A 10,990-nucleotide genomic window follows, 5' to 3' on the forward strand; every position below is an offset into this window, starting at 1 on the left:
GCCAAGGTTCCAGAACCTGCAACCCTCAGCAGTGTTTGTGGGGCTTTGTCTCAGTCCATCATCCAAGCAGCAAAGTGGGATAACAAAGCTCAAAGCTCAGAAATCACCAGGAGTGAACAAGAGAGCTGTGACAGGATAAAAGCCCAGAACAAAAACCAGGTGAAATAAGCCATAAGGAAAAAAGTCACCTGGTTTATTTATCCCAACAAAACTAGAGCTCTGCCGCCCTCTAGCAGCCATCAGCCACACTACAGCCTCCGTGTGGGAGCCCTGAAATACAGAGCACACCCCTGAGGCTGGGCTCCCTCAGACACTGCCACCTTCTAGTGGGTGACCTTGGAAACTTACTTAAAGCAACCTAACAGAAATGTTCTTATTTTTTTAATGTGGGGGTAAAAATAGTTCTTACCTATAAGATTGTTACAAGGTTTAAGGAGGGGTGGGGACAAAATAAGGGGGTTGCAATTGTATGGGGAATATAAAAATAAAATTTAAAAAAAGACAATCTGATTAAAAAGTAGACTAAATTATGTTTTAAAAAAAAGATTGTTCAGAGATTTAAATGGAGTAACAGATATACAATTTCTTTTGCCACCTGAAAGAAAGGGGCAGAGGTTACTGATAGAATGCTAAAGTAACAGCTCTCAAGACATGGCATTTCAGACACAAAGGAAAGTGATCACTGAGAGTGAAGAAACAAATGACCATTGTGATTGTTTACTTTTCTGTATCCAGGCCACAGCTCAGAGAGGGTGTGTTCCCAGCTCATAGACTCTGTGAGGTGTAGAGACAAAACTGAGAGTCCAAAGAAACCAAAATGAAGGAGAACTTGAAGGAAGAGAGATCTGCACAGCGACAGCCCCAGACAGCTACAAGAGCCCCCTTTCAGTATGTGGTACTGATCAGCACCTGTGTGAGGAAAATGCCAGAGCCCAGGGAAGAACCAGAAGGGAAGATACCCAGCAGCTACATGGCTCTTCCCACCAGCCAGACTGAAAAACTCACAAACCATGAGGCTTTTGGTTGAGTCCTCCTTTAGGAGTGAGGAAAAGTTATCCCCAGAGTAAACACAGCTCCAGTTCCCCCTAAGAAAGCTTAGAAGCATAACCTGAAATAGTCAAACTTATCCATGCTCAAGAATAAAGCTCAAAATTACATACAGAAAAACAAATATATCTAGTACATGACAAGAAAGAAGTAAGAATATCTCATATGCATTAAAAAATGACCGCATGGGGCCTGGTGGTGGTGCAGCGGTTGAGCGCTGGGCTGCGAGGCTGCCTGCAGCCTCTGCAACGCCAGTTCGTTCCCCGGCCGCCGGCGAGGGTCCCACAAAACAAAACAAAAACAAAAACAAAATGACCGCATGAAACATGGATGGAGCTGGAAAGGATCATGCTCAGCGAAATAAGCCAGAAAGAAAAAGAAAAATACTGGATGGTCTCACTCATAGCAGGAATCTAGAAAACCTAAATAAGGGACCAGGAAAGAGAGTAACTATAAGAAAGAAAAATCAAAAATCAACAAACAACTATAAACCAGAGACACACTATGGAGGGGGCGGGGGGATTGGGGTCACAATAAGGGGGGTGAATTGTATGGGGAATATAAAAATAATAAAAAAAAAATGACCGCATGAGCAGAGAGACAGGAAAAATGACCCATAGTGAAAAGAAAAAGCAATGGATTCAGTGTCAAAAAACAAGATATCAAAATTAGTGGGCACTGTATTAGGCAATTTAAGGAAAATTCTTCCTCTTTCTAGTTTTCTATTTTTTTTTTAATCATAAAAGTTGTTGAGCTTATGGAATACTTTTTGTATGGAAACAAGTTGCCATATACAGCAATAAATTTTTCTTTGATTCTCTCGTATGGGCAACTTTATTTTACCAGGAGGTTTTATGACAACATTTCCAAAGATGAGATGCTCTTGTAGGTTACAACCTACTTGATCTTGGCTCATATTCACCTATTTCATTCACTAAGATTCAGGTTTTTCTTTCTACCTTAATACGTGAATATAGAGTAATATCCTGTTAGATTTATTGTTCTTATCTGACTCTTGAATGAAAAATTATATTGCATGTAAAATGAGCTGTAAAACTTTCTCTTATTCTATTTTGTAGAAGCACTTATAAAATTAGCAATCAGCAATTCCTTGAAATTTTGTAAAACTTAACCTGTAACCATCTGGACTTGGGGGTCTGAAGCCAGGAAGTCTCTGAATATTACCTTAATTTGCTTAATAATTGTTCATTTATACAACTTTTCCAGTTTCTTCATGGACTAATTTAGGTCCTTATTTTCCTAAAACTTTGTCCACTGAATCTGGTTTTTCAAAGTTATTAATACATAATTAAATATAACATATGAGGGTTTTTAAGTAACAAGAAAGTCTGACCCTTTCAAGCTATGCTGAAATTCACTTACCAATCTGCTTATCTTTAGAGGCCAAACTTCTCACTTGAGAATAGAAAATTGTATTGTGCAATGAAGTTCATACGTGTTCTGAAAATTGTGTACAACTGATAATGTTTCAAAGAGTATATCCTATGTCCTCTTTTGAGCATCTATGTTATTTTCACAGACATTTTAAGAACCTGCGACTTGCCTGAGTTCCTTGTACAGTAATATGTTGGTGGATCCTTCAAAATCATCTTCCTTACCTTGGAAGATTTCATGCTACCAAGGGTTGATACTGTGTCTCCCATCTTCTAAAGATTTATCCCTTTCTACTCAGTGCCTGGTGCCTTACTCAAATTATCATGTTGATACATTGATTACAGCCCATTGAAAGTGTGACAATAAATCCAGGCTTAACCTACCTAGAATTCCCAGATAACAGTTATCTCTCTCTAGAATGGCTCCACATTTAGAAGTTGCAAGTTGAAATAATAATAGCTACCATTCACTGAATGCCTACTATAAACCTGACATAAATTGGCATTTTAGATAGCTTCCCAGAAACTCTATTAAAGCAACAAAAGAAGGGTCTCCTGGTGGCACAGGTGGTTGAGCGCCACACTGTGAAGTTGTCTGCAGCCTCTGCAAGGCAGGTTTGATCCTGGCCGGTGGCGAGAAACCCACATGGCGCGGCAGACCTCTCCTGTCTCGCCCGCTGCTCCCCTCAACAGTGTATTTTGGTCGGTCTGCCTGTTCTGTTCCCTGCTCTGTCTCTGGTGAATCATCTCACCCTCCCGTGCATCTGGTCTGTACCCCAGTTCTTGTATAAATAAATAAATCTTACAAAAAAAAGAAGCAACAAAAGAAAAAAAGATGAATAACCTTGTTTCCCTGATAAGAAAAGTGTGATAAGTGACTTGGCTGAGGCCATGCAGTGTGGATTTAAATTCAGAGTCATTGGACTTTAAACTGCTTTTTTAAACTGAAAGCTAGATTTTTTTTTTCCAATGGAAAAGTTTCCAAGAAGAACCTAAAATCAAATGGATTCTGCTGAATCAGATATAACTACAAAATTCTGATATTTAAGTCCTGGATAGCTAGTAAGCCCCATGCCAGTACTAACTCCTACCTAATGAAAGTAGCTGCCAGGAGTCTTCTCTGAGCAAGAGAGCTGAATGTGGGCTAAATGAGAAAAAAAATCTGGATTCTAATATTTGCATTAGTCAAGATTCTCCGGAGAAACAGTCAATAGGATCAGGGGAAAGGGAGTGCTTAAGGAATTGATTCTTGGGATTGTAGGGGATGCCAAGTTCAAAATTTGCAGCTCCGGCTGACAGAGCAGAAATTCTGGCAGGAGGGATCATGGTGATCTTGACTTCCAAGACAGTCTGGAGGCCGAATGCCTTCCCCACCCCTGCAGGGGACCACAGCCTTTTTTTTTTAGTCCTTCAACTGAATGGATAAGGTCCATATACATTTTGAAGTGTAATCTGCTTTACCCCAAATCTATTGATTTAAATCTAAAAAGGTCTCTTCCCAGCAACAGCTAGATGGGATTGACCAGTCTGCTTGGGCACCATGATGTAGCCAAGTTGACGACTCACAATCAATCTCCACACAGTCATAGACAAGGAAGATATTTTCTGCAATAGCTCTCAACCTTCAGCATGTATGGGAACCCCTCAGAGGGCTTGTGAAAACACAGATTGCAGGACCCCATGGCCTGAACCTATGATTCAGTATAGAAGGGCTGTTTTTGTAACATTTCCCTGTGAGATATTGATGGTGCTGGTCCAGGGACCACACTTTGAGAACTATTGTTGCATAAAGAGAATAATTATCACAGAAATATGTGTTTCTAATCTGTGTTCTCTGCATATTAACAATGAGAAAAATTTTCAGTCTTGATGTTTTCAACAAAGATTTTCTTTTATTCCCCCAGAAAATGCCCATCCAGACCTGAGCCCCCATAAGATATACTCATATATCTTTCATGAATTTATTAATAATTTAATTAACAGGAGTTAATTCTATTGACTTAAATTAATTTGACTTAATCTAATTTAATTGATTCAATTTATTTCAAAATAATGAACACATCCCCAGACACACTGGTCAGCTAGGGGTCAGGACACCTGGGTTGGACAAGATGACCGGAATCACAGTTTGTAGAAATGATCAAAGCCAGATCTTCTGATTCCTTCTATTCCCCCCCCCCCCCGCCTCAGGCCTCAGTTTTCACATCCATAAAATAAAGGAACTGGCTTGAGTCTCTCAGACCTAATAATCTTCCTACCCAAATGGGTTGCTCTGCAAGGTGGCAACTGCCCTGTGAGTGGGGAAATCCGAACTGGAAGACACTGGGTAGAAAGTTCATAGAGACACACTTTGGGGGGTGGTGGGGAAAGGAGGAATTGGGGTCAAAATAAGGGGGTTGCAATTGTATGGGGAATATAAAAATAAAAAAAAAAAGAAAGTTCATAGCGATGATTCAGAAAGCAGATACGACCCTTCTACACCTCCTGTACTGTGAAGGTCTACAAATCCCTAAATTCCAAGATCTGGGAATGACACTGAAAAGAAAAAAAAACAAACCTTAAACAAATATAATTTTCATTTGTTATTATAAGCATCATAATATTTATATGGATATCCATTATAAAAATAATACTAATTATGCTCATGCATCTTATGTGCAGAAATCTAAAACCCCACCGTGAAAGTTGTTCTTTATTTTTTTTGGGGGGGGGGAGGTTTCAGAAAATTAATTAATTAACACCTCTACATGTTCAGCAACACTGTTCCAACATGGATTAATCTGGAACTGAATGTCACATTTAATCCTGCCAATGCCTGGCAGGGTCCCCTGCACAGAATGGTTTGCATTCCATCTAGAAAAGCGGCTTTAGATGCCCAGGAACCAGTAGTTTTAATGGGTCCCTGCCAGGGCCCCCAGAAGGTAGTGTTCCTCTGAATGGGCTCAGGGAGCTCATGTGAGATGAGGATCACTCAGTCTGAGTGGCTAAGGCAGCCCCCCACGCCCACTCTCAACTCAAATTCACCACTGGTGCTGCAAATCCAAACCACACCATTCCCTGTGCCCTGTGGTTCCTCCGCAGCTCTGGCAGCCAGAGAGTCCACACCTGCTCTCTGACAATGGTGGGCACACCCTGGAACCAGATGACCTGTGTTTAAGACCCCACTCTGCCCTCTGAGGGCTTTGTGATTCACAAAGTCAAACTCCCCTCTGAACCATTGTTTCCTTGCCAGTAAAAGAGGCTGAAATTTTGTTCCCTTCCACCCCACTGGGGACCCTCTGTGAAGGTTATTAATGTGCAATTTCTCACAGTGTTTAATACCTACAGGACACACAGTGGAAAGCAAGCTTTAGATCCGACTAGAATGGATGCGTTTGTCTGTGTCACAAAGACAAGTACAGGCTGTGAAATGTCCACAAGCTTCCCTCTACCTCTTTTGTTTTTTTTTTTAAAGATTTATTTTTATACAAGAGCTGGGGTACAGATCAGATGCACGGAAAGGTGATAGGAGACAGAGTGGGGAACAGAACAGGCAGACTGACGAAATACACTGCTGAGGGGAGCAGCGGGCGCGGCAGGAGAGGTCTGCTGCGCCATGTGGGATTCTCGCCAACCAGCCTGGATTGAACCCGTGCTGCAGAGGCTGCGGACAGCTTCACAGTGCAGCACTCAACCTCCTGCGCCACCAGGGAGGCCCTCCTCTACCTCTTTTGAAAGCAAGATTCTGACTGGCTTGTGGGTTTGGTCAGAAGACCCAGAGGATGCCTCTGGGAGGCAGGAAAGTAATAAAAGAGCTTTTAGGAGTGAGCAGAAGCAAGACTGTGGCCTATAAAAGGGGGTGAGGGAGAAGGTCATGACTAAGGGGACTGCAAGAAAACACTCCTAAAGATTTTTTGAGACCTTTTGCGTTGAGCTATGCTTTCCATGTACCAGGAGACGTCGCCTTGTGTTACTCTGAAATGGTTTTGGAGTTGAAACTTTATTTCTTTTGCTCTATCACAGTACTAAGACTGGACCTTAAGGTCAAGTCAAGCAAGCCCAGAGAGTTCTTGGTTATATCTACTTATATGAAGAACCAGTGCATTTTAGGGGAATGGCTGGGTCTCCTGCCATGTACGCATAGTTTTATTAGGTCAATAACAGCCACCCCTGTTAATTCTATAAGCTCTATCATATCCAAAATATTTTCACATAGTCAGTACATTTTCATTCTCCATGCTCCGCAGGGCAGAGACTTTGTTTCCTCCTCAGAGTTGGATACTGAACAAAGAGGTCAGTTTTCTTAAGCAGAGTAACTATAAGAATTCCCACACCAAAGAAGGAGCAAAATAAATGAAACTGAGGTGTTTTGCTCATGCAAAATAACAGGATTCTCCTGTATTTTGAAAGAAGGAGGAAGTCTGACTTCCAAGGCTGCACGGTACCTTTGGGTGGTGAGGTGGTCCCCTACAGACAGAAAGGTGTGCTTCTCTCACCTCATAGATCTATGTGCACACCTACATTTCAGGTGACTAGACAGAGCCCCATCTCGCTAGCAGAGAATGGTTTTGTCTCCTAAGTTCTGCTCTTCTGGCATCACCAGATGATCAGCAAACATCACTGAGGAGAATGGCCCTAAGAACTGTGGGCTTCACCTATGTTGCTAGGATGCTAGATGAAAACAAAAGCCATCATCAGATTCGCTCCATCTCCATAAAGGGTGGGAGAGGGCTGGGGAAGGGGGTGGCTAGCATTGTCCATAGCAGAGCTTTCAACCCCCTATAAAGGCAGAGCCTTGGCCCCGCCTCTTCTCACCAGCCGTCTGGCTTCTGGGACAGGCCTCTAGAGGGCCAGCATCTCCCTGCCACTCGGTGGGTGGTGAATGTGGTTGTGGTCTTACCTAAAGTGCTGTTCCCCCTTCCCATATATGTACTCATGACAGTCTGCATCTCAGTTCTGGGCCCCGCTCCAGCGATGTGGGTCCAATTTGTTTACAAGTCACCCTTTGGTTTCCTAACGTGCCTGAGCCAGCGCTACAGCAGAGGCTAGTGATTGGAAAGACACTGTGGTTATGGAAAGGGCAAGAAGGGAAGACTTGGGGGGGGGTAGGAAGATGAGAGGGCGTTGCAAACCAGTATTCTGGCCGGGGAGGTTAAGCGGCAGACCCTATCATGCTGGCAAGCAAAGGTATTAATTCCATAAATCTTCTTAAATCTTCATTTGGTTTTCTGTTCAGTTTTAATTGCAAATTAATATATTTCTCTAATTTCCTAATAGTTTTCTCTGCATTTATATATTTTATAGTGTTTAGGCAACTTCTTGTTGTTTTTTAATATTATGTGTGGGGTGTTCTTATATTTATGTACAGTATTTATGCATTATAATATGCTCAGAGATTCTTTTTATTGTAAAATCGTGATTTTTTTTTTTTGCCCTATGATAATATAAAGAGAAACTCTCCTAATGAAATACTCTCAAAAGATGATTATTCCAATCTACCTCAGTCTATCCTTAGGATAACCCTATCCTAAGTATTATCATTTTTTTTAATATCTTTTTTTTTTTTTTTTTTTTGGTGGGACCCTCACCTGCGGCTGGGGAACAAACCGGTGCTGCAGAGGCTGCAGGCAGCCTCGCAGCCCAGCGCTCAACTGCTGCGCCACCAGGGGAGGCCCGTAAGTATTATCATTTTTAATGGTGTCTCAGATATAGTCTGTTCACACATTGCTTTCCTGTATTCAGATTTCCTATGAATTGAGCTGTGGAGAAAATAGAGCTTACATCTTTAGTTGCATGTGTTTGTGTAATCATCTGTATAATTATATGAATAACAGCATGAAAGTTAAAGAAAGTACTTTGTATGGAAAGCATTTACCTTAATAAATGAACAATGAAAATGCAGTATGACCCAGCAATCCCACTCTTGAGCGTCTATCCAAAGACCATGGAACCATCGATGCAAAAAATTATGTGTTTCACAATGTCTATTGCAGCATTATTGAAAATAGCCAGGATATGCAAACAACCTAAGTGACCACTCCAAGAAGAGAAGACCAGAAAAAGAAGATGTGGCATATCCACATCAAAGAAATACTATTTATCATTAAGGAAAGACAAAATATTGCCATTCACAGCAAAATGGAAGAAGTCCAAGGGAATTACGTATAGTACAGACAGTGAGAATGACAAAGACAAATATTCAACATTTACATTGCAGACAATTTGACCAGTAAAATATTTATAAAAACTAGTGGACACGAATAAAGTAAGGCTTTTGAGGTTAAGAAGGAGAAGGGGGGGATTAAATTTTACAATTGTAGTGGGGGTGGATAAGGACTTGTAAAAAAGTTCTGGGGCCCAGAACTGAGATGCCGACCCATCACGAGTAACATATATGTGGAGGGAGAATAGCACTTTAGTTAGGCACCCATGTTTAAAATTGGGTGACCACAAGATAAAAACAATGACCTCCCACTGTATGGAGGCACCCCCACAATATGGGTGGGTAGAACAAGCAGCTCTACTGGGTCAGGAGCAAACCCCAGTTCCGCACTGCAGCAAGATCCTGTTTCCTTCTGCATTCTTCTGTGTTCCCCACCCCACAGGGCAGCTTCCAGGCCCAAGAGCTCAGTCTCAGCTCCCGTCACTGTCACCGAAGCTCATAGTTATCTTCCAAGTAGAAAGCCTTCTGGTCTATTGCCAACCCCAGTGGGTGACCCCTGAGGGTCATGCCCCTGAACTCTATTCCCCAGAGCTGGGGCACTTTTGTGTGGAGCAAGGACCACAGGAGGGCTCCCTCATCAGGGTGGGTGACAGTGCTCTGGGTCATCAAGTCCAGTTTCATTTTTACATTCAAGGGAATTTTAGCATGTCCCAGTCTCCTTCCAAAAGAAAAGACAGAAATTCTCTTATTAATCAGAGCAATAGTCAAATCAGAGAATTCACCAAAACCCACAAAGACCTGAATTATTGTGTGTGAAAAACCAGTATTCTTTCTGACCACATCAAACAAAGTAACTGGATAACATTCAAATGTTTATCTATGTGTAGGACTGGGCCAAAGACTACAAAAATATTTAAATTAAACACAGATTTATCTGAACTTGGCATTTTCAATTTAACTAGTGGATCACTTGTATCCAATCCACTGACTCCTAATTAAAAGAAAAGCAAAGAATTCTAAGTAATATGGTTCCCTGTCTCTAAAAATGGTTATAGGATCTCCAGATGGCATACTGAAAGGTATGACAAATGCAGGCAGGCCTGGAAACAAGATAAAACAAAGGAGTGAGAAAGCCAAATTTAGATGCAGCCCAGCAAGGTTTGAGTTAATAGCAGTGACAGAAAACAAAACAACCCCTTGTGACTGGTGCTAGGTTGAAAAAACAGCCAGGTCACAGGACCCATTCCTGAATGCCCTGAAGCCATCAACAGCTGGAATTGTGCTGGGAACCTGGGAGGCCGCAGGCTGGTGACATTGAAAGGCCAAGTTGGAGGCGGAGGTGGGGGAGGCCAGCCAGCTGCCCACCCAGCCACAGACACGGGATGCCTGAGGAGCCCAGGAGGGCAGCAGAGTCCAGAGTCTCCTTGATACAGTGCCCTCTGCCAGCACTAATGGTCCCTTCCCCAAGAACCTGAGGTCTCTGCCTCCCCCAGCCTCCTGAGCCTCAGATCCAGGATCCATACTCAGAGAGTGTGGATCCATACCCTAAGTGGTGTGTAGCATGGAGGGAAGGCCCACACATGCTGCAAAAGCAGAGCGGTTGCCACCCTCAGTTGTGTGTGTATGAAGCTTTCCATCTCCCTGAGTCTGTCTTCATCTGTGAGGCACATAAAAGGGGTGACTGAATGCTGATGTCCTGGGAACAATGGTGTTCTCTCTCGTGGGCATTACCTTTTCAGAGCTACAGTGTAGACCAGAGAAAATAGAGGTGTATAACTCAGGGACAGCCTGGACATCCCCCACAAAGGGAGGAGTGGCTATTAGATGTTCTGGGATCAACTGAAAAAAAGAGCTGGGGAGACCCCAAATCAAGTCATCACCCAGACAATGAGGCTAAGTCAGACTGCCCAAAGCAGAGGGAGGACAGCATTTATTACACTGGGCTGCTGCAGATTAGGAGCCAGGTGAGCATGGTAGATGCCGACTTGCTTCACCTTTAACTTTTGACCTCATTTTGCCTTTCCCAGGTTTTGTTTCCTCTCTCCTTGGGGATGTAGTTGCGTCAAGTATTGACTGTGTGGTGATACCTGGTAAAAGCTCGGTATAGTGTAGCTTTTATTTTCATAAGACACGACTCTGACTTCCTTTCCTTTCTCTGTAGAGATTAGGATTCCTCTACAACCTGCTCCCCACACAGCAGCAAAAGCCCAAGGAGATGTTGGGGTTCTCCCCCGACTTTTTCCAGTGACCAGCTGGACTAAACAAGGACTTTGCCTCTCCAGGATTTAGTTTCTCATCTGCTGATGTGTGCTGAAGACAGATGACATGTAGGGCCACTTCTTGCAAAAACCTATGGAATAGAAAGCCTGTGTTGCATGCTTCATTCTCAGGAGCACTTGCTCATGTA

The sequence above is a fragment of the Talpa europaea genome (genome assembly GCF_964194135.1).
Source record: "Talpa europaea genome assembly, chromosome: 10".
Lineage (NCBI taxonomy): Eukaryota > Metazoa > Chordata > Mammalia > Eulipotyphla > Talpidae > Talpa > Talpa europaea.